General features: G+C 44.7%; 1 long non-coding RNA gene across 2 annotated transcripts in view; it reads right to left on the minus strand.

The window, feature by feature from the left end:
- The window catches only part of LOC118239678, a 37,813-nt gene extending 15,146 nt beyond the window's left edge, over positions 1–22,667 (minus strand). Inside the window, exons 1-5 of one of the 2 annotated variants that reach the window (XR_004772462.1) lie at positions 22,314–22,667; positions 22,092–22,208; positions 10,866–11,053; positions 3,663–3,751; positions 303–437 (exon numbers count right to left, since the gene is read on the minus strand). This is a non-coding gene — a long non-coding RNA (uncharacterized LOC118239678). The remainder of the gene's footprint in view (positions 1–302; positions 438–3,662; positions 3,752–10,865; positions 11,054–22,091; positions 22,209–22,313) is intronic. The other variant, XR_004772461.1, reaches the window with a different exon arrangement.
- Positions 22,668–24,980: the final 2,313 nt, after the last annotated feature.

Genomic DNA, 24,980 nt, shown 5'->3' on the forward strand with positions numbered 1-24,980 from the left:
TGTTCAACTCTCTGTGATCACAAACCCCACTTCTAATAACTTAAAGCATGTTTCCAGCTAGTGCCCCAGCTCTAATAAGCCTTGAACAATAGTAGACTGTTGCCCATTGGCTTTCTTGGTTATGCACAATTTTATGGAAACCTGAAGTTCCCCCTGAGAAACCCCTCAGCTGCCAGCCAACAGCCATTGTGTCATAAGCAAAACAAAACAACACAAACATATTTTTACCTTCCACATGCAACACGTCTACTACCAAATGTGTGTTTTGCTTATGTTACCTACAATTTGCTTACAATACTTACAGTTCATACAGTTCTAGCTACTTGGCATCAGCACAGATCCAACAGGCTCAGGAATCAATCCCACAATGCTGTTCGTGCTTCCTTTAGATCTCGGTTGCAAATTCACATTGTTCCCAGTGCTTCTGGCTCAACCAACTATAAACCAGAAGTTCACACAACTCATCCTTATGTTTGATAATTTGGTAGAACAGTTAACAGAACAGAAGCCAACACTTGAACTACATTACCAGTTTGTTGTAAAATGACACAACCTAGGAGCGGTTAGAAGCAAGAGGTGCCCTGGGTAAGATGTAGGAAGAGGGGCAGGATTTGGCACTTCCTGTACTCTCCAGGTACACCCTCATCCTCATGACCAAGTTGGTATTTCCTGAACCTCTTGACTTAGAGAGATCATATGAAGACTGCATTTTGCAGGCACAAAGAATCCCTAACTAAATCTTCAGCTTCTCTCCTGTCCCTGGAATAAGGTGGTGATGGAAGATCCAATCTTTAAATCATAGCTTAGACTACCTGGGAGCCAGCCCCTCTGTAGGAGACCACTAAGAGTCACCTCATCAGAACAACATCCTGTCACCCAGGAAATCCCAAGGACTTTAGAGTCAGAAACATTCATTCAAAAAGCCTCCGACCTCTCTCATTTCCACTTTAGAAAACAGTTGTTAGGCGGGTCCAAAATCCAAATGAATAATGGCAAGACAGAAGCCACTCACTCCTGTGTGTTGAAAAAAACCCACTCATAGCCAGGTGGTGGTGGTGCACACCTTTAATTCCAGCACTTGGGAGGCAGAGGCAGGTGGATCTCCACGAGTTCGAGGCCAGCCATGTCTACAGTTAGTTCCAGGACATCTAGGGCTGTTACACAGAGAAACCCTATCTTGAAAAACCGAAAAGGAAAAAAGAAAGAAAATGAACCACTCACTAGTATTTTGTTAATGACCCAATATTAGAACAAAGGATCCTTTATCACTTAAAGAAGATGCTTTAAGTTGACCTTTGACCTACAAACACACACACACACACACACACACACACAGAGAGAGAGAGAGAGAGAGAGAGAGAGAGAGAGAGAGAGAGAGAGACAGACAGACAGACAGACAGACAGACAGACAGAGGGAGATTTAGGAAATTACAAGAGGTTTCAAAGCTGTATGCTAGAAAAAAGATAATAAAGATAGGATATTATACAGGTGTGTGTGTGTGTGTGTGTGTGTGTGTGTGTGTGTGTGTATTAGATTGCAGTTTGTGTTAGACAAACCCTGGACTAGACAACAACTCCCACACTCACCTGTATTACCAGTTGTAGAAAAAGCAATGTGTCAGGATTAGTTCGCCCAGGTCACCACAACATCTGTCACACATTGCCTGAGTGTAAAATTCTGTCTACCTGCTGGTGAGATCCTCCTCCATATAACTGGCTACTACAACCATGGTTTCCTAAGCTCAATCAGCTCTTCTCAGACTGCTGCCAGGAGCATTCTCAAGAACACAGGAGTGTTCCTGCTACCAGCACAGTAGCCTATGGGCTTGCTGGACACCAGTGGGCATTTACCGAACCGACGCATACTTCTGTCTTGCCTCTGTTCTTCAAGGTTTCAACTTAGTATTAAGCACCTATTTCCCAAGACAGAAATAAGAAAGGTCAAAGGCAGAGTGTAAGCCAGAATTGTTCTGCCTATGACCTTTTGATGCCTTTCTAACAATGTCAAACAGGCACCCACACTCTGTCTCTGTGTGTTGCAAGACAAGAATGTCAACCAAAGAGGGTTCTTACTTATGATTGATGGGGCAAAGTTTATTTGAAGTTCATGTGTCAGGCAGCCAATGATAATGTAAAAAGTCAGCTTTGGAAAACAATTGCAGACCAAAATTATGGCTCTCATCTCACTATGACCTTGGTACAGAAAGTACTACAGAGAATTAAGAGTCCTGTCCAACCTGTATAGATATCGACACTATCACTTACTCTACTGTGTGCTTATATGGCTCCTGGGGAGTTTTCTCTAGTCTGACATGGGGAGTGGTGTATATAAAATGAGGTTACTTTAAAAGCCTATCTTCACCTCTATCCATCACCACAATAAGATAAACAAAGAAAAAAATGAATTAGAGTCAATATTTTAGTAAAGTAAGCAATTCAAGTGCTTGAATACCAAAAGCCAGTTTCAAATGCATGAAACAGAAACTGATATGCCTGAAGTCAAAGCAGAAAACTCTACAAACTAGTTTATTTTCTTATCTCTTCCTGAGAACTAGAAGGACAAGCTAGATAGTCAGCAAGACCACAGGAGAGTTCAGCCTCACTGACATAATGTAAGGTACTCTGACTATGGAATGCACATTCTCTTCCAAAGCATATGGAACATCCCCTAATGTAGACCATTTGGTAGGCCCTGAAACAAGTCCCCAAATATCAAAGCACAGAAATTGTATAAAGGGCATGTTCTGACCTCAACAGAACTACAAACCAATGAGAAGAAAGAAATCCGGGAAAATCCCATTAAATTTGAAAATTTAAAAACACACTTTCATATAACCTGTAGGTCAAGGGAGAAACCAAATGGGGAAGTTAGAGAATATATTAAGTGAGAACAGTCTATGTAAAAACTCGTGGAATGCAGTAAAACAGTCTTAAAAGGCTCATTATATAGTTGCATAACTATGCCAGGAAATACAAAACCTCCCAAACCAATAACCCAAGTTTCCACATTAAAAGGATAAAAGATGATTAATATAAACTGAAAGCAAGTAAGGAGGGGAAGAAATAAAAGCTAGGAGGAGAACTTAATTCAACAAAAAGCAGAAAACTACAGAAAAACATCAATGAAACCACAATTGATTTATTGGTGTTTTGAAAAAAAAAACCCCTAAATTCAGAAAACTTCAGCTAGACTGATAAATAAAAAAGGAGGAAAGAACAAATTTCCAAAATTGTGAATCAAAAAAGAGAATGTCATCATTAATCTTATAGAAAGGACAAGAGAGCATTATGAATTACTTTATACCAATTAACTAAACAACTTGAATGAACAGGCAAATTCTCATAAAGACTCTCACAATATATGATAGTATAATATAAAATAAAGGACAAGATCTAAGTAATTGCCTCAAAAGTTGTAGAAAAACCCACAAAATATCATTCTCATTTGACCAAAAATAATCCTCTCTCAATAAATTAGGAATAGGATGGATCCTGAACAATTGTCTAAAGACCATTTGTTTAAAGCCCAAAGCTGACATGCTTCCGGGTGGAAAAAGTAGATGCCTACCTTCTAAAATCAAGAGCAGGGAAAGCCCGTCTAGCTGGTTTTTAAATTTAGGATTTGGGGCTATAGGAGATGCTCACTGGGTAAAATCACTTACTTGCTCTACAAACATGAGGACTCCAGTTTGACTCCCCAACACCCACGTAAAAAGCTGATCATGGCTGCACATGCCTGTAAACACAGCATCTGGGGAGATAGAGATTACATGGCAGGCTGTCAGTTGGTGAGAAATCCTGTCTTAACACAGTAAGATGGAGAAGGACAGAGGAAGACAACTGACCTTCTCCTCTGCCTGCGCATGTGCATGCAAGCATTGACATCTGTACACTCATGTGCATGTAGTAGACACACACACACACACACACACACACACACACACACATACATACACACACACACACATTCACACAGACACACAGACACAATACACACACAGAGAAACACACACACACACACACACACACACACAGTACACACACACACACACAGACACACATATACAACACACACACACACACACACCAAATTTTAGTCAGCAGAGTGGGAAAAACCCAAACAATATCAACAAAAGGTAAGTTCATCTAGATTGTTAGATGCAGAGAATGGAACATGCCTCAGCAATCAAAAGAGAAAAACACCCTGTGGGAAGACTTTTCTTTCCTGCTTTCCAATTTCCAAATAACTGACATGGAGACTTAATAGTAATTATAAATGTTCGGCCAATAGCTCAGGCTTGTTACTAGCTAGCTCGTACATTATCAATTAACCCATATTTTTATCTATGCTTTGCCACGTGACTTGGTACCTTTCTCAGTACAGCATGCCCATCTTGCTTCTCTCTGCATCAGCTTGCTACTCTTCAGACTTCACCCTTCTTCCCAGCATTCTCTGTCTGGCTTTCCCCTAACTTTATCCTGTTCAGCTATTGGCCAGTCAGCTTCTTTATTAAACCAATCAGAGTCACAAATATTCACAGTGTACAAAGGGATTATTCCACAGCAACACCTGATACAATCACCTCAAAAACAATAAAGTACAGTGAAAGAAACCAGACACAAATGGCCATATTTTAAACAATTGACTGATTTATGTCAAGTGTCCAGAAAAGATGAGTGTGTATACTATAGAAAGTAGCCCAGCCATCCCCGTGGTTGGGGAACATTAGTTAAACCAGGAGGGGCTCTCCAGCTAATGGGTATATTCTCAAAGTGAGCTGGGCTGATAGCTGCACAGCTCCACACATTCATTAAAAACCATTGGGGGAAAAAAAAACACGAGCAGTGGATCCATTTAAAGCTCTGAAGCTATTTAACAATATGAAAATAGGAAATGCAGAAACCTAAAATTTAATTAGAACCCATTTCCTGCCACTTTGTTAGTAATCATCGGTGTTGCCAAAGGTGTTGAGTTGGAATGACCACGTGACCGTGGTGGGCAGCTGGCCTTGAAGGATGGTCTTCTGTACCTAATGATATTTAAAGAAATGAATGTTCAGTAAAGACTGTTGTTTACAGCAATTCACTCTTTTCTACACTTTCTCCAGTACATGGCATTTCACCTTTCAGAGGTGTCTGGACTCAGCACAAGCAGTCATTAGCCAGCTCCGAGCCCCCTCTCCTACACAGGAAGCAGGCAGAGGGTGAAGAACAGCAGACAGGTGCCCTCCAAATGAATCTGGTTCTTCTAGCCAATCTCTTGTGCCAAGGCTGGAAAGTAGCAGGAAGATGAACCAGACAGAAATCGGTAAACAAAAAAGGAAAAGGGAAACTACCAAACAACCTTTGACTTTTACACACTGGCAACTGAAACTCGATTCGTGCATGACTGAAGGAGGGACTGCTGGGCAGGGGGTACTGGAGAAGGATGTGGCCTTGGAAGAGAGCAGGTTTTCCTTTTTTCTGTCAGATATCACTATTTATTTTGAAGCTCTGGTAATTTCAAGGTGACCTTAGTATTGAGAGACGCACTAGGCCGATGGAACCAGAGTCGTAGAGTTCTGCAGTATTAAGGTGGAAACGTGCATTGTGTTATATTCAGATTAAAAGCTTCTGTTCAACAGCAGAGATGTGAGAAAAACTCAACTAGGAACCGTCAAGAGCAATGTCAGCAAATGGTTTGTGTGGATAGGCAGATTTTTAAATGGCTTAGGCTCTACCGGCCAAGTACATTCCTGTGTCCAATACAGCTATTGATTCCTCTTGCTTTCCCACCTTCCTTTCAAAATGCAACTCGTAAAGCTAGAGAAGCTCTCAGCTACTTTAGAATGCGCTCCGGGCTGTACAAGAACAATCCAATGAGCAGGGTCTGCATTGAAAAGCCCTGCTAGGTAGTGTTGGAGAATACAATTTAAACCAGTGTGAATAATAGAGGGTTAGTAATTAGAGTATAAAACAATCAACAAGTCAGTAAGAAGACAGGCAACACAACAGGATGATGATCACATGACATGAATAAGAAATGAACTAGGTCAGGAGGCAGAGGCAGGCAGATCTCTGTGAGTTCGAGGCCAGCCTGGTCTCCAGAGCGAGTGCCAGGATAGACTCCAAAGCTACACAAAGAAATCCTGTCTCGAACCCCTCCAAAAAAAGAAATGAACTAGGTAATAAACAGGCTCTTTCAGGGGAGGGAGGAAAATACAAGTAAACTATGAACAGTATAATGCTGCACGCCCTTCTGCTTGAAAAAAAAAAAAAACAGCTTGGCTTTAAAAAATGTTTCAAAGGAGGTGGAGCAAGTTTAGTTCCTCTGCTGCCCATATATTTATTAAGTTCTTCAGGTCAAGAGTCCAAACTTGTGATCTTGAAGAAGAAAAGGTAAGAGAATGACCATCTTGTCAGTATACAGATGGTTTTCTTATATAAAAATACTGTGTTGACTAGAAAAAGAAAATGACTAACTAGGCTCCATTAAAGTGAAAATGTTTCTCCATCAAAAGATAAAAACAAAGAATCCTGTCACAAGCCCAAAGTAAATATGTGCAGGTACGAAGCCACCCAAAGACTAATAAACCAGAATATAAGGAGTTCTTACAACAGGAAATAAGACAAGCCTAATAGAAAGAGGGCAGAGGGTAACAGACCCTATTCACAGACGAGGAGATGAAATAACCAATCATCATCATCATAATAATATGAAATGGTTAACACCTTCATTATTAATCCCAGGAATATTAGAAATTTAGGCCATAGCAATATAACATTTTGTTTCCAATAGTCTGATATACTAATTTGCTTTCTGTTTCTGTGATAAACACCATGACCAAAAGGAACTTTGGGATGAAAGGATTTATTCCATCTACACTCTAGGCCATATAGTCTATCACCATGGAAAATCAGGCAGGAATTCAAAGCAGAAACAAGGAGAAGCCATGGAGGAAGGGGCTTACTGCATTTTTCACTGGATTGCTTCTAGGCCTATTCTCTGCTGGCTTTCATCTACAGCACAGGCCCATCTGCATAGGCATAGGGCACACTGCTGCCCACAGTGGGCTGTGCCCTCCTATATCAAGACAGTGCACCTCAGACATGCCAAGGGACCAAGAGAATTGAGGTCATCTCTCAGCTGAGGTTCTCTCTGTGTAGATGACTTTAAGTTGTACCAAGCTGACAATAAAAACTGAGCAGCATATCCAGCAGATGTTAGAAGAATATGAAACACTCAAAATGCTCACAGTTGTGGTAAGGAACTCAGAATGCTGGTGAGGAGACTAACTGGTAAAATGTCTTGAAAAAAATAACTACAACAAAGACCCCCAAATTTCATTCTTTGGTATTGGCCACAGAAACATTTAGAGATAACACTTTAGTTTTCCTGTCAGTCTGACACAAAGACTAACACGGAGGAAAGACTTCGGTGGCTCACGGTTTCACAGGGTCAGTTCAGCCTGTTAATCACTTGGTCCCACATACTTAATACATAGTGGAGGCTGGAGCATGTGAGAGAGCTGCTGAGGACATGGCTGGCCAGGAAGCAAAGAGCAAGTGAAGCAAAGAATAGGTGACTAAGGCCCCCGATGACGTACTTCCTCCAGCTAGGCCCCGATTCCTGAAGTTTCCACAACCGTATATGCCCCCAATAGCACCACCAGCTAGGGACTAATTGTTCAAAACCTGAGCATCTGTGGGGTTATTTCATATTCTAATCCATTACACACTCATGCACATCTCAGTGAAAAATTCAATGATTTTAACCTCAATGTCTACAATAGCAAACACTTAAAACTACTGAAATAGCTCCTTGGTCATAAAAGATATAGTATGTTACTGCACTGGAACACTGTAAAGCAGCAAAGTAACTCAGTGAACCAGTTACACTCCGTCGTAGGGACAGGTCCTCACTGTATTAAGGACAGAACAGAGTCAATAGGATATCATTGTAAGGCAGGACTGTCTTTCTTAGGGTTTCCATTGCTGCAACAAAGCACCATGACCAAAAAGCAAGTTGGGGAGGGATGGAGGGAAGGAATATGAATCTTGGGGTCCTAAGCCCTCCAGCATGGGTGCTATCTTGGCTGCTGGAGACAATTTTCTCTGGAGGTTCCGTGTACAAACAGCTCAAGTACATGCCCACTGTTTACTTTTACACACTCTGGACACAGACCCCTTTTGTCTTTTGGAAGAGCAGCAAAAGTCCTTTTAGTGCCACAGAATGACAAAAGATCCACTGGCTTCCTTTCAAAAATGCTAATTTCCCAACTTCCTAGTTTCAGTTCAAGGCCCCTTTTTTTGTGCCTTTAAGAATAAAGTTCCACCACTGAAGTCTCACACTAACTGGTGTGAACGAATAACAGTTCCAGGAAAGGAGCGATGGAGGTAGCATTGCATGTCACACAGCTACCCTGCCCAACAGAGGAACCATCTGTTCACAGGTGGCAGCCTTGGCTAGGACCACACTTGAGGCCCCAAGACCAAGACCAAGCCTAATTTCTTCTTTGATTCAGAGGAAATGTGACCCTTTCTTGTTCTTCTCTTGATATGAAAGCAGAATTAGCAGCATCATATTTCCAGTTATGCAGAAAGTAGAGTTTGGACAGATGAATTCCAGATAATGGATATGATGGTACATTTGGATTTGAGGACCAGCCAGGCGCCCGGTGTGCAGATCCCATGTACTTGGCTGCTTACTCTTTGAAGGACATTTCTGAAGCATTTAAGATGACAGCCACCGATAGGCAGCCTTGCAGGCCACGTGAGATGACTGGCTGGGACTCAGGAAGCCTGCCTCTCCTGGGGACACACAGAGCTGGCAGTGTAAACTGAATGATTTAGGCTATAGACTAGCCATAGACCAGCTACAAACCCATGGGTTAGTCGTAACTCTAAGAGGCACAATTTCTTTATCTCTAAAACATGGTGAATGATGCACCTTAGACTCCTCTATGTTAAAGGAGATGTATATACACCTGTGCATACATATGTACGTATTACGTATGCATGTATCTGCATACAGATGTCCCTTGCTGTCCATAGTGGATTGGTACCAGATGGCTCCTGATACTAGAAATCCACAGATTCTCAGGTCCTCTCTACAACACAGAGCGATGTTTGTGTTTAGCCTTCCTTGTACATCTGCCTGGATAATCACTTCCAGATGATGTACAATACCTGCTGGGATGTAAATGCTATGGGAATCCCTGCCACACTGTATTGTTCTGGGCCGATAATGACAAGGACGTGCGTGTTCAGTACAGATGAAATGGTTTTCCTCCAGTGGTTTTTGTCTGGGTTGGATGAATTTGAGGATGCAGATGGTACATCGAACATAGTGTGATGGGAACATGCATCAAACAGTTTCTGAAGTTACATTAAAAAACAACAACAACAACAAAAGGTTTTCTTGGAATCCTCAGAAAGTACTCCGGCCAGCTCAGTGTCCCCATGACAGAGCATTTTATACTTCACAAAGTCACAGTAGGAGCTGGAGAGTTCAGGGCAGGGTTCCTGGGACAAATCCCAGCAGAAAGTCATCTGTCAGCAGTGACCAGAGAGCTCCTCCTCCCAGGAGCTCCCAGCTGGCAAAGCAACCACCTGGCCCTCTCTGGGCCTTCTAAGCTCTTGCTTGCATTTTTCACTGGGGTAGCCTGAATGATACACCAGAGCCCCATTACAAGGAAACCTGGGAAATGTAGTTGGGGCTTTCCAATGACTAGGCAACAGGGGCAGGCCGTACAACATCCTCCACAGTGAGCAGCAGATCTTTGCTAGGCCCCACAGGGATAATCCAGCTGTCAGGGCCTCGGCCTGGGGTGAGGAGGGGTGGGTACTGGCTATGAATGAGGACAGAGCAGCAGGAGATGCACACAGAAAGCAGGCAGGCCTTAGGAGTCCCTTGGCAGTTGTAGATAGGGACTGGGGGGTGGGGGTGGGGGTGCTGGCACACAGACAGAGCCCTGTAAACTGCTGTCAGGGCCTCCTGGGGTCATTAACAGATAGTCTTTCTCTCCTTGTCAGTCTGTTCATTCATGCCTGGCCCAGCTCTCAATCTGGACCCCAAGCTGAGTTTGGGTCCCCCAAACTCTAGTGCAGTAAACAACCTGGTCCAGCCTCGTTGGACCAGACTCCTGGATCAGATCATAATTAATTCATGTTACGATGAACAGAAAGAGTCAGGGGCTTCATCAATCTCTCCTAGTGGTGTGCTCAGGCTCCTTGGGAGCTTTCTGATAGTGAGTTTTCAGACTTCAGAGAGTAAGCAAGTTGCCTTCCTGCAGGAATGCTAGCCAGATGGCCTCTAAGACCCTTCCTAGCACAGCAAATCGAGGCCCTGCTGTGAGACTTCAAGTCTTAGGCTCCCAGAAAGACTCTCTGAGGGAGGGAAGGAGTCACTGCGGTAGCAGATAGAAAGATGGGAGCCAGGGTAAGGGCATCACACATTCATTACTGGGCCCTGAGGATGAGGCTTAGGTATGGGAACAAGGGACCTTCATAGAGGGGAAGCAATGCTCCCATACCTCTTAGATGACTAGAGCATCGTTGCACACACTGTTAATGTTCTGAAGCAGCTAATGTTTTTCCAGAGTCACCTGGCTTAGGTGCTGATGGGAGTTGGGGGACATGCCCAGTTTTACACAGGAACTGATTTTGAACTAGATACTTTGAAAATTATGAACCAGGCTTTAGAGACTGGTAGTTTGAATGTAATTGGCCCCCCATAAGCTCATAGGGAGTGGCACTATTAGGAGGTGTGGCTTTGTTGGAGTGGTATGGCCTTTTTGGAAGAAGTATGCCATTCTGGGGGTGAGTTTTGAAGTCTCCTTTGCTCAAGCTTAGCTCAGTATGACACTCAGCTCACTTCCTGTTACCTGTGGATCAAGATGTAGGACTCTCAGTTCCTTCTCCAGCACCGTGTCTGCCTCCATGATGCCTGCATGCTGCCATGTCCCACCATGATGATAATGGACTGAACCTCTGAGCTGTAAGCCACCCAAATGAAACGTTTCCTTTCTAAGTGCTTCTGTGGTCATGATGTCTGTTCGCAGCAACAGAAACCCTAAGACACACACAAAAACTGGTTGAGACCTTGAAAGCAAACAAACTACAGAAAAAAAAACTTATATGTTGAACAGATAAGATTATGGTAAGGTTGTTTTTTGTTTTTTCCCCCACCTTTATTTAGATTTCTGCTAATATGTGTTGTAGTTTCTTGTCATAATCCCATATGTCAACATCCCGTGGTTCCCTTGTCCACACATTCAACCAACTTTGGATAGGAAAATAAATTCATTGAGACAACGTATCTGTACTAAACAGTGTGTGAGTGTTGGGTGTGGGGCTCACGGCACTTCTGCCCTCTCAGTGTCCATTGTGTTGTGACTATATTGTTGGTTGTATTGTTCTATAAATGCTAAGGGAGAAAGTCAAAATGGATCAGTATTGGTTCTGGGCACTTTGAAATGGAGTTGGGAGGCCATTGTTAAATCAGGTTTCAGCAGGACTATGGGGAAATGCTGGACCACAGGTATACCCTCTCAGGCCCATGCAGCCAAAGCAGTTTCCCAAATCCTTACTTGTTGACCTTCACAGATCTTCTGCACAAGGGACCCTTTCCCCAAGCTACCCAGAGGCAGAGAGCAAATCCATTTTAACTCTGCCAGCACCAGTCATGCCTCCTGACCTACAAGAGATGCTATTTCCCACTCTTCTCCATTCAAAACTGTAACTGCAACAGCCATCTCACAAGAACTCGGTGCTTGAATCTGTGTCTCCCAAGTTTGCAATTCCAATTGGCCTCAGCTAAATCTAAATTTCTTTGTCCTCAACTAAGCTGATTTAAAATTCTCCACGTTCATTTGTGTGTGTGTGTGAGTGTGTGTGTGTGTGTGTGTGTGTGTGTGTGTGTGTGTGACACTGGGGTTGTCTGGACATCATAAGCAATCCACAGATAATTTCAAGCAGTCAACAAGCACAATAATGACAACATGCTTGTCATTTCTTTCTAAGACAGAGCCAAGAGGTCAGGGGAAAAGGGTTAAATCCAAAGAGTGTCAGAGAAAATGCCTTGCTGGGCCAATCCAGCTGAACAGCAGCCAGTCTTAGGTTCTCTCTCTTTCTCCCCTCCTCTCTCCCTCCCTCCCTCCATCCCATCCTTCCTTCCTCCCTCCCTCCCTCTCCCTCCTCTCTCCTTATTTTTCTTTTAGCCACTGACTACAGAACTGCCAAGTTGGACCTGAAGGCTGCCTTTCCATAATAACCCCACACTCCCCTTGGAGGGCAATCTTGAAGCTTTCCCAGCTTCCTCCTTTGCTCCATCCTCAGTGTTCCTTCATTCGCCCACATACCAGAGCTCACTCTAGCCTGTGCACACATCCAGGTCTACACTCGTGTACCTTTAAATAGTTTACATCTGGTTATTTATTTACTGTATGTGCATGCGTGGCATGCTGTGCATTTGAAGGTTAGAAGAAAACTTGCAAGAGGCCAGTTTTATCTTTCCACCACGTACGTTCTAGAGATTGAACTCTGGTCTTGTCAGGCTTAGCATCAAGTGCCTTTACCCTCGGAAACCATCTTGTCGGTGCTTAGTTTCATTTACTAAAGAATAAAGACTGAGAGCCTTGATTCCATTCTCTGCATACAGCTATTTGCAAGGCATCAATGCACTTTAGGCATTATCTAGAGATGACTGCCTACAATCACTCTTGGTCTTCATTCCCAAATTAAAGTTCCATTATTAAGATCCTTCTCAGAGATGGGTCAGTAGGTAAGAGCTCTGGTTGCTCTTCCAGAGGCTCCGGGTTTAATTCCCATAACCCGTATGCTCACAATCATCTGTAACTCCAGTTGCAGAGGATTTAACTCCACAGACACCAGGCTCGAGTGTGGTACTCATACATACACACAGTGAATCATGCCATAAACTCCTTTGTCCATATATCTTTACTTGCAAGTGTTCATTGCAAAGAAACACTGGTCTGGTTTGAGGCCTCTGGTATATAACACACTATCAATGCAGGGCTCTTACTAGGACTCTTCCTGGACATCCCGTAGGGACAGCCCTCCTGCTCTAATGACCCCAGAGCCAGCTCCTCCTCCTGTCTCAGGCATTGATGTGTGTGGAAGGTGGCAGAGAGGGCGTGTCTCCTCTGCCCATGCTATGTGCTGCACATCTTTAATCCCAGCATTTGGGAAGCAGAGCCAGTCAGATAAGATCTCTGTGAGTTTGAGGCCTGTCTGGTCTATATAGTCCCAGGCCAGCCACAGCTTCAAAGTAAGACCCTGTCTCAAACAACAACAAACAAACAAACAAACAAACAAGCAATAACAAACACCCACACACATAAAATAATTTTTTCAAAAAGAGCCTTTTTCTGTTTTGCTTTGACAGAGTAAACAATGGAGGTTTGTAAGTTGTATGCAAAGACTTCAACATTTTATATAAGGAAATTCAGCATCCTCCAATAGATGATGACAGCTCCAAGTACGACTCCAAAACCTAAGACTGTGTAGTCAGCCACACATGTGGGTTGCTTTGGTTGTCTAGCTGCTACACAGCTAGGTGAGGCAAGCTTGGTCTAGGATGTTGATATATACATAATAACTGAGGGGACAAGACTTGCTGGTGCTTTTCCTCTTCTACAGAAGCCAGATAGGCTTTCAGGATGGACAAGCTCTCGTGTGGATTTCTGAATGCAAGCAATAGACTGAATGCCCAAATTTTATTACACCTTCTCCAGAAAGCCTACCATGCTAAGGTAAATAGTGGGGTGGGAGAGAAGAAGAGATGGAGCAGCAAGGCTTTCAAAGCTGGGCAGCAAATGGGAGCTAGGTCTGGGAGTGCAGGGCAGTGAGCTCCCATGGCTTTCAAATGCAGCATCCTTGAACAGAAATTGACTGCCCTGGACTCCACTGGAAGACAGTCTTATGGAACAGACCTGAACAGTGCTGGAGAAGCAGTTGGTGATGCCTCCCCCAACTCCATCAGGAGGCTGGAGGTTCAGTCTATGGAGAAGACGAAAGTGTCAAGACCACAACACCAGACACAGCAAAGGGCCAGAGTCCGAAAAGCATAGAAATCATGGGAGTTGGAGTAAGACTATTTTCTCTCAGCTTGCAGATCAGGCAGGTCTTCACATGCTCGGCAGGATGCTGGAAGCTTCTCAGATGGCCCAAAAGGAGAGATCTGAAGGTTGATGTCAAATTCCCCCAACAAATGACCCAGCTAGGTCATCCTTCCAAGAGGCTAGAAGTCAACAACATCCAATCATTCTGCACCCCCAAAGCAGAATGCTGGGTCAGCCTTCTCGTCTCCTGCTCCCTTTCTTACCCCTTCCCTCCATCGACAAGGCCAGACCTAAGGCTGTTAGACCAGTGGTCTCTAGGCCCACACTCCTTTGATGTCTAAGCATAGCCTTCTCCGTCAAGTAAGAAGACCCTTCTATTCAACACAGAAAATGCTATCAAGTCTTCTAAGACTTGTTCTTCAGACCCATGTCATCACAGACCTCATACCCCACCTCTTCTCCCTTCATAAACAAACTCTCTTACCTTCTTGTTCCTCAGCTCACTTTATACTATTTTAACCCAACAACCCACAAGGAAAATGATGTCAACTGCTAAGAGGAAAACACTTACATCCTTTTCTTGTTGACATAACAACACCCAATGGCACTGACCACCACTGCCTTGAAATATTCTTGTTTGGATCTTCAACGTTGCTTTGCCAAAGGCCTGGAATGCCAGGGCTTGTTTTCATCCTACAGCTCAACTGGGAGGTGGAGGAGCCTTTAAGAGCTTCAGCCTACTGGGAGGAAGTTGAATCATTGGGGGCATGCCCTTAAAGGGACATTGGGATCCTGTTTCTCAACCCATCCTGGCCACCATGAAGCATGATGTTCTGTGGTGGTATATTATTTGTGATTTATTAAAGCTTGCCTGAGGGTTCAAAATGCAAAACTAGCCACAAGCCATAGAGGTCAGGCAGTGGTGACACACACCTTTAATCCCAGCAGCCATACTAGCTAACTATAGAGCTAGGTAATGGTAGTATACACCCTTAATCCCAGGACTCAGGAGACAGGCAGACAGATCTCTGTTAGTTCAAGGCCACACTGAGCTATATGAAATTGATCCAGTGTAAAAGAGAAACAGCTCACACAAAGGTGATCTCAGCACTTGAGATCACACACCTTTAATCCTGGCACTAGAGAGATGAAAACAGGAGTGATATAGTTGGCCTGAGAGGTATAAAAGGAAGAAGCATAGGGTCTCATGGAGAGATTTAGTTTCCAAACAGGGAGCGCTATTGTCTCTGAGGATTCATGGAGAGAGCATCGCTTTCTGAGGACTCGTGGAGCTAGCTCAATCACCCTTTCAGTCTGAGGTAGAGGTAAGAGCTAGTGGCTGTCTGCTTGCTTCTCTGATCTTCAGCTTGAACCCCAATATCTGCCTCTGGGTTTTATTATTCCTGTTACAAAGTTCCTCCTTCCTAGGTTCAAATGGAACTGCCCAACTAACAAATGATACCTCTAAAACCTGAGTTAAAACAAGTCTTTCTGCCTTATAAGGGGCTTGTTGGTGTTGCTGATGGTTTTGTTTGTTTGTTATGGTGCTAGGAATCAAACTTAAGGCCTAAGGCTCACACATGCTAGGAAAATACTCTACCACTAAGCTGAAAACCTTAGCCTCTTTTCTTTTCTTTCTTTCTTTCTTTCTTATTTAATTAAACTCTTACTAAGTTAGCCAAACTCATCTAGTCCTGTGTGTGTATGTGTGTGTGTGTGTGTGTGTGTGTGTGTGTGTGTGTGTGTGTGAGAGAGAGAGAGACAGAGAGAGAGAGAGAGAGAGAGAGAGAGAGGTGGGGGGTGTACATATGTGCTCAGAGGATAAATGAGATTATCGGATGTCCTGCTCTATCACTCTCCACCTAATTCCTTGATCCAGGGTTTCTCACTGAACCCCAGAGCTGGGCTGATGGCCACTATACCCCCAAAATCCTTGTCTCTGTCTGACTCAGTCCTGAGATTACAAGCAACCACACAAGCTTTTTCTGTGGGCCCTGGAGTTTAGACTCAGACCTCATGCTTGAGCAGCAATTGCTTTTACTCACTAAGCCATCTATCTCTCCAGCACCAGCTAGGCAAGCCTTGGATCTCTGTGTAGTCCAGGCAGGCCTTGAAGTTGCAGTCCTCCTGCCGAAGCCTCTGGAATAGCTGCAATTTTACGTCTGCACCATCATGTGTCCTTTTACTAGTTACCATGGCATTTTGTCATAGCTAACCCAGCTCTTTTACACAGGTTGCACAACATTGTCTTCTCATAGACTTTCTCAGATTTCATTGACCTGTTCTCCGCTTCCTTCCCTGTACCAGCCTCTCCTAAGAGTTCTATGCTCAGGCCCAGGCTTCCTGTTTTTATCTACCTCACCTACCGTCCTTGGCTGCTCTAGCTCACTTGACTCTCAGATGTAGTCTCTAACTCACACCTCTCTCTACGTCAGTATCCTTTTAGGAGGTTGTGACGGTACCACCTTCAGCCGAGTGCATCCAAGCCTAAACTCACCACTTCCTCTCCAAGTTTGTTCTTCCCAAGCCTTCCTGGTCAATAGCCAACATCTGCAATCCTCAAATCAAACCATTTTCCTCAATTCCCATGTCCAAGCTTTGCTAAATCCTGCTATGTCTATTCTCACAATAGCTCACAAGTTGTTCCCACCATTGTGTCTTGCTTCCCAGTCATTCAACCTCTGCTACAGACCCTCAGATGGTTTTTCATTTTCTAGGATAGGATAAAATCCTTAATTTGGCCTAGAAAGTGTGAACAATCCAGTTCCTCCAGCTTCTACACACGCCATCCCAGAACTTGAATGATCCTTCATACCCTGCCCCTGGGCCTTTGCGTCCATCTCTCCTCACCCCCACCCTTCCATCCCTCCCTCTTCTCCTCTGTACTCAGGTAACCCCTCCTTACCCCTCAGACCTCCCTATGAATCACAACTGCTCTGATTCTCACTCACACATGGCACTCTTATTTGGCTAGGCACCCTTGATGCTAAATGTATATATACTCTCCTTTGTAATGCCTGTCACAGCAGCAGTCATTGGGTCAACGCTGATGGACACCTGTCTTGCCTAAGGATGTGTCAATACCTGTCTGCTGTCACTTGGACGTGGGTTCCATGTGCCCCTGGAAGTTTAACATGCTGGAAGCTTTGTTCCCCAGTATAGCAATACTAACAGATAGAGACACAGTTAAAAGGTGGCGCCTGGAGGAACAGTGACTTCTCACAAAGGCACTGCCCTCTGAAGGGATAAATGTGGTTTTCAAAGGACTCCCGCTAGTTTCTGCAAGAGCCAGTTGGCACAGAGCAAGCCTCACATCCTCGAATCTCTATGCTTTTGCATGTGACTGTTCTTTCTTTCTCCCTTGCCCCCTATGCTGCTGCACCATGTTGTCATGTAGCCAGGGAGACTCTCACCAGAGGCTAACCTGATGGGACCAGGTGATTGGACAGAACTGAGTTGACTAAACCTTTCCTTCTGTGTTTCCTCACCAGCCTCAGGCATTTTTATAGCAATAGTAAATGGGCTAATGCACTACTGTAGGGTACAGAACATAACATGTGACTGACAAATATTTCTGTTGTGTGTGTCTGTGTGCGTGCATGCATGCATGCGTGCGTGTGCGGGTGTGGGTGTGTGTAGTCAACCTCAGGTACTGTTCCTAGGGTGCTGACCTGTGTTTTGAGACAGTCTCACCCTTGGTCTGGTACTCATCGAATAGGCTCTACTGACTGACCAGCAAGCCCCAGACATCTGCCTGACTCTCCCTTTTCCAGGGCTGAAATTACAGTGCACAATAATACACCTCTTTGTTTGTTTGTTTTTGTGAGATCTGGGGTTTGAACTCATATCCTCATGCTGGCTAGGCAAACATTACCAACTGAACTATCTTCTCAGCCCTCATAAATTCATTTAACATTTTTTATTTTCATTCCACTATCTCAGAGGAGAAAGGAGAGAAACAGTCTAGACTATGTCGCCCCTTTAATGTGTGGTACTTGCAAGCCTTCAAAGATTCATCTGTGTGTCATAGTTACCATACTCCTGGGACATCTTTAGTAACCAGGTCTGTGCTGGCCTCTGCCTTTTACTGCAAAGGGGAGATTCTGGGAAAGTATCCTTTATAGGAAGCATCCATCCAATCAGATGGTGTCTTGCCACATGACTTTTCCTCTTTGGTTAGACCATCCCTTAAATGAGTTCAAATTAGGAGTGTCCAGGAGACCCCCCCAAGACAGCACACACCATTGCCATCACTCTTGGTTGCCCATCAGAACCTGATGGTATGAGTGAGTTGCTGAAGACACCACAAGCTTTCATCAGAGGATATGGAAACATCAAGATGGCACTGACCAGCACGTTTGCTCCCTACTGGCTTTCAGAGTAGAGGAAGCTTCCACGTAGGCTGTGGGGGATTGGAGTGGTAGTGATCAAGAATCTTACCCACCTATGAACTACAACAATGGCTGGGCATGGCAAGTCCGTTGGTGTGATAGTGGCGAGAACGCTTTGGGAGCAACCAACCACTTTCTGGTTATAGTCAAGGCCTGCTCCACAGGAAGAAATATATGCTTAGCATTTTAAATATGCCAAGAATCCATGGTTAGGGAGCTCATAGGCCCTAGGGGTGAGTCTATTATCCTGCTAAGTTGACACAGAATCAAATAGCCCTCTGAATTCATATCTCTATACTCTCTGTGGTTCTGACATCGTCAGAGAGGCGTCTTTTTGGAAGTGGATGGTGGTTAACATAGAAACTCACAACTGGTCAAAGAAGAGAGAATAAGTATCAGTGGAGTGCTCAGGCACAAATGGGACATCGATATCACAGCCACTCTCATCCACAAAGGATGCGGCAAAAAGGGCATAGGAGCCAGAAGTCAGGGAGCAAAACAGTGTCTTCTGGCCTTAAGGCGACCACTGCATCCATGAACACAAAACAGCTGTTGCTGCCTACAGAAGACCTCCATGACATCAAGCCAATTGACACTCCAGCACGGCCATGGAAGAGGGTGAACCCCCTAGCTGAGGCAGTTAGTGGCTTCTGAGAGAGGGAGAGTCTTTCTTTAAGGGTATGGCCCTTAGTAGGCCCCAGGCTTCAGTATTTGGCTGCACACCCACAAGTAAGTAGGCAGCACAAATTGGATTTGATGAACTACTAAAAATATAAGGGGCCAAGTGTGGTGGCTCATACCTTCAACCCCAGCTCTCAGGAGGCAGAAGCAGGTGAAACTCTGAGTTCGAGGCCAGCCTGGTCTACAGAGCTAGTCCAGTACAGGTAGGGCTACATAGAGAGACCCTGTCTTGAAAAACCAAAAATAAATAAATATATGAAATTGGGAGGGGTGGGGATCTGGAAACAGTTACAAAGAGAAAAAAGTGAATATGGTGAAAATATATCATATAAAATTCTCAAAGAACTATTAAAATATTTATTAACAGAAAGCAAATTAAAGCTAAACAAAAACTGGTTTGGATTAATGGTAGACTGTGAGTTAGACAAGATGGGACTGCACAGAATCTTGCAACAGCCTGATTTTTGGTTCAAATGTTGGTTCTAAATTAAAAGCACATGACTGTCAGTTAGTGCTACAATGAGCAGATGGTAATTTATCTTAGCATGTGTGGGCTAGCCCATGAGTGCCCAACCTTCCCCATGGGAGCCTTAACCACTCCCAACAAGGCCTACAGGAAAAGAAGCTTTGGGGTTTTTCTGTGACCCAGGTATTTTTGTGCACCACCTACCAAGTTGATGGAAGTGTCTCCTGATATGGATTGAATGTTTGCATCCCTCTCTCCAAAACTGCCTGTCAGACCCTAATCTCCCGTGGCATAGCTTCACAGTCTGTTTTGTGAAGCTGTAGCAGAGGACATGAGACTGGAGAATTGATAAAAAGCTGGGATGTCCTTCTCAGCTGTTCAGGAAACTAGGGGCCCAAGGTCAAGGGGCTTGTATCCATCGAGGATCTTCTGGCCACATCATCGCACAACAGACAGGGGACAGCATGGAGAGAAGACAGAACGATGACTACCGACCTATCCTCTTTTCAAAATTACTCCTATGATACTTGTCTGCCTCGAGTAACTTCAAGAAGTAAGCTTTGGTGTGACTCTGTCAGGCCGTGGCATTTTGTTACAGTACCACCGATGCCGCTTCCACGGATCTACTCTAGAACCAGTTCACTTCCTCCCCGGTTACCAACGGAAAATGGCTGTTGAGTTTACTTTGCTGTTGGTGTTTGTTCATTCACTGAGTAGCCCATGTTGGCCTAGAACTCACAGTCCTCTGCCTTGGCCTCCTGGGATGGATTGCTGGATGTGGCACCATGCACAGCTTTGTGTTTCCTTTTAACCCCCGCGAGGCAACACTCATTGTCTGTGTAAGAGCTTACTAGGACAAAAGTCTGCTCTCACACTCATCCCTAAAGCAGCAAATTCATGTTTAACCAGAGAAAACATCCTCTTAGCCTGACTTCCTGTATCCAGTCAGGCAGTTCACGCTGTCCATCCTGTTGGTGCCCATATGCCACACTTGGCTGAGTCATCTCCCTACTGTCAGCCCCTGGGGTTCTTTCCAAGGTCTCATTACTACAAGTAGCAGAGATGAGCATTTTTATACCGACTGCTTTTCTCTAGTTTTTGGAATCTTCGAAGTTTCGTAGTCAGAGTTCAAACCACCGTTAGCTTTATAACTATAGCTTTATATATATGGAAAAGCCATAATTACATGCACAGTGATGCCATGTGCCTGCCCCCAAAGTGCCATGGAGCCTGAGCTACCCTGGCCCCGCCAATGCGAGGTCCTATCGTTTCACTTCATTCAGGCCAGTTTTGTGCAGTAGGCCTTGGATTTATTTTACTAACCACGTCTTTCAATGCGGTGCTGTTCGTGTTGTAACGAACAAAATGCCAATACTCAGAAATCAATTTACTGTGCTTCAATCAGACCTCTTTGCCTAAAGACCAGTTTCGACAATGTTGTCCCAGTCGCAGTTCTCTGTCTATTGTCAAATGTAAAAGTTGTTACATTGTTAATATGGTTACACGGCAGGAGATTTACCTAAACAAATTGTCAAAGAGAAGCAAGCAAGTAAACAGTTCAGGAGGCACTCTGTCCCTCCTCCTCCTCCAAGCTGGCTTGTGAAAGTCACTGTGTTCATTGAAGGCCATCTAGTGGACCCTCCTGGGAAAAGTGCCCAGGGTGAGACAAGAAAACCATTTCTCGAGGCACAGGAGGCTGGGTCCAGCTCAGAGACTGGAGTTCTCACAGGAGGAAGAGCTACAGATCCCCCGACCCCTGGGTGTCCTATCTCTTCCCTCTTCCTGGCGTGGGTGTGTGGGAACCTCGGCAAGAATGGGGAGCTGTTGTTCTGTCTACTTACTAAGCTGCTGGGGGTCAGGGCCTTAACTTTGAACTAGCATGAATTCTGGCCCAGAGCATCGCCCTGCCCCCCACCGCTCCTCAGCCGAGGGACACACATTACAGGATGTTATTCATCGGCCAACTATTAGCTGAGGCCCCAGTGTAGCAGCTGAGATTGGTCTCCAGGCAGAGCTAGGATGGAGTCCAAACAGGGGAGGAGGCTCAGCTCTGAAGACCTGGGTGTGGCACAGGTAGGAGGATGTGAGGTCATAGGTCACTGAGAAATACAGAACCAGAGATGTTTTCCGGAAGGAGATAGAATTTGATTTTCCATGTGGGCTTTCCTTTGTATTTAAACAATACATGCTTAGACAAAGGCTTAAAAACACAATGGAAAAAGTATGTATGTATGAAACTGTCCTTATGTAACATATAATATTCAATCTATGTAATATGTAATATAGTGCCACATGCAGAATATATAGTGAAAGTGAAAAAATGAAATACAAAAAATAAATAAATAAAAAGTGCATGGTTCCTGTACACATGCACGCCCACTTCTGAGCAACTACCAATGTGTTGGGTTGGTGTAATATACTTCCGGGAGATAGATTCTGAGGGAGACTTAGAAGATGAGAGCATTTTGTCAGTGGGAGAAACAGTGGTACCTTTAGGAAGGGGCAGCACTAACTCCAGATGAACCTGGTCCCATTATCACTGCAAAACGCCTCTGTCATAACACCATCTTCTGCCTGCATCTGCAGGGAGGAGGTCACAGCTGGAACCTGTGGTACCAGAGTCCCTATGTTACATACTATCATGTTTGCACAGATCCAGCCTACATCTTCCAGATGCTTCTGTCATCCCTAGATGCCTTAGACCCTGGGTACCTGGGAATGCCATGCCTCGGGGATGAGGACAAGTAGAGATTCTTCCATCTTCAGTCCTGATGCTCTTCCCAAAGATTTTTGTTCCTTATCGTTGGAACCATTGGTGTGGAAAATTCAGATACAGAGGTTTGATTGTAAGGTCCAGCTGTTTGAATTTCCAGTACTCCTCATAATTAGAAAGAGAAAGAGGAGAGAGGGAGAGAGAGAAAAAGGAAGAGAAAGGGAAAGGAGAAGAGGGAAGGAGGGCAAGCGGGAGGAAGGGAGGGGGAGTTAATTCATTCCAGATACCTGGCTTCCTTCTAATTTTTTTCTGGTTTGACCACAGAGTGAACCCAGGACTGTGAATCATAAGACTGGCTTCATGAACGATCTGTTCCAAGACCTTGAACTCTGAGAACGTTTCATGCCGCATTCAGATCTTCAGGCAACTCTGTGTTTCCCTGCACTTGCAGCCATGAAGGAAGGGTTGTTTTTAATCTGTAATTGTGGGGGATGTTTGAGCACAGAGGCGGGCCCTTAAGTCCTGGTTCAGTGACTAGCAGCTTCAGTCTGTGGAGACTGCTTAGACCAGTTATGTGCCTGTTCCAAGATGGTGTATTTCACAGTCCATTTTGCACACAACTGCTAGCTATCTGCTATGTGCCTTCCACGCTGCCCAGGAAATGTGTTTGCTCACCGTGGCGCCCAGGACTGCAAAAAGCTGTAGAGTGAAGGTATTAGTAATAATGCTGCCCTAAAAGAAACCCCGTCTTGAAGGAGAGGCTTCACAGTCGTCAGCACCTCAGCTTCTCAACACGTGTGATTAGATGATAACTCACCCACGGCTGAGCCCCCACTCCCCTCACAGGAAGTCTGAGTTGTACCTCCTTGGCTAATAGCCAGCTCATTCATCCAGAAGAGTGAGCAGTGTCTGAGGGCAGACATCTTCCTTGGGACTTTTCCTGCCACCCCCTCCCCTGCCACTCATGACCAACAGTCAGGGTATGACACAAAACCGTCTTTAGCCGGGAGTCACACTCTGGCGTGTGATGACCCTCTTTATCCAGGACACTTGAACTAACCAAGTCTGCTGCTGGCCTCATACCCCTCCCCACCTGCTGTCTTAGCTGCCCTGGGTCTTCTGTGTCAACAGAAAATGCAAGGCAATAAGTTTTCATCTTCCTGGTGCTCCATGTTCAGTATGTGGAAGCAGGGAATTTCTATAATAAGGTAAGGACCTAGGTGGCTGGGTCTCCTTCTCTGCCCACAACATCATGGTCACCATGGCATAAAAAGGAAGCAACGTGGAGAGTCACACGGATTCTCACCATTTTTGCTCATGTTTCAATGACCCCAGCAAACCTGACAGCCATGTCTGACTTCAGTGGGCACAGAAAAGTACCCTTCCATGCACCAGAAGGGGACAGGGACTAGACTTTTCAAGGATGGCTTTTAAAACCACCAGACTATCGTTTAATCAATAATGCATTTGAACTTGGACTTGTGTGTCAATCATGCTGACCTTAGCTGACCTTCCCGACTCTGAGACTGGCTTGCTCCTTCCCTGTTAATACACTCACAGTCACAGGGGGAAGAAACTCAGAGTGTGGAAGCCGACTGTTATTTCCTGCCAGAGGAAGGAACTGCTCATCCACTAGAGAGATTATAGTCACATTGTTAAACAAGACTTCCAGAGAATTCCCAAACAACTTCTTAATCCAGTACGTTTCATTTGACCACCCGGGTAAGTTTCCACAAACATCCCTTAGATCCAGATGATGGGCCAAAGACTCTGAGATGTGCTGAGATCACTCATAGCCACACACAGTCCCTGCGTGAAAGAACTTCAGTGCAAACACACAGGCAGACATATGTAAAAACATCCATCCCCAGCAAAGCTTGCCTGTTGTGCAATCTCAATGCCACTGGTTGAAGACATGGAAAGGGAGCTGGGGAAACCTAGCTTGCATGTATTGGATGAGCTAAAGCCCAAGAGCAAAGCTGGCAATCAGTCTACATTTCACAAACTCCCAGCAGCCATGGCTACCTTCACAAGACCTGCACAAGATCAAGCCAATCAACATTCCAGCATGGATAGGCTGCTAGGAGAGGGAGACTCAGTTTTATTTGAGCATGTGAACCCCTGAAAGGTCAACCATACTCCAGTGTATACTTCCACACCCATGCATATATGGGCAGAAAAAATTGGACCCAGTGGGTTTTAAAATAAAAAAGAACAACACACAAAGTTGGGAAGGGGATCCAGATGTTCATTGTGGACCCCAGCCCTTTAGATCTGAATATAGAGTTCAAAGCTGTGGGAAACTAGAGATCAAAGGCTTCAGAAGGATTTAACACACATGGTTAGTTAGAAGATGAAGGGGCCAATGTGGCTAGGAAGGTGGATGTCTGAGGAGCTACAAATAGGCCTTGGCTGGCAGTCATCAAGGAAGTAGGACCTCAATCCTGTGGCAAGAACAGAAATGATCTCCCCAGAGCCTCTAGGTGAGGATCCTGTGTCCCAGTGTGGAGACTGACAGAGACACACTGTGCTGGACCTCTGACCTGCTGACATGTGAGTTAGTTGTTGGGAGCCATTGAGTTTGAGACAACTAATATTATGATGCCACAAAAAATATCAAAAACAAAAACAAACAACCCAATACAATGGATAAGCAATATAAGCCT

Source organism: Cricetulus griseus (genome assembly GCF_003668045.3).
Source record: "Cricetulus griseus strain 17A/GY chromosome 1 unlocalized genomic scaffold, alternate assembly CriGri-PICRH-1.0 chr1_1, whole genome shotgun sequence".
Taxonomy (NCBI): Eukaryota; Metazoa; Chordata; class Mammalia; order Rodentia; family Cricetidae; genus Cricetulus; species Cricetulus griseus.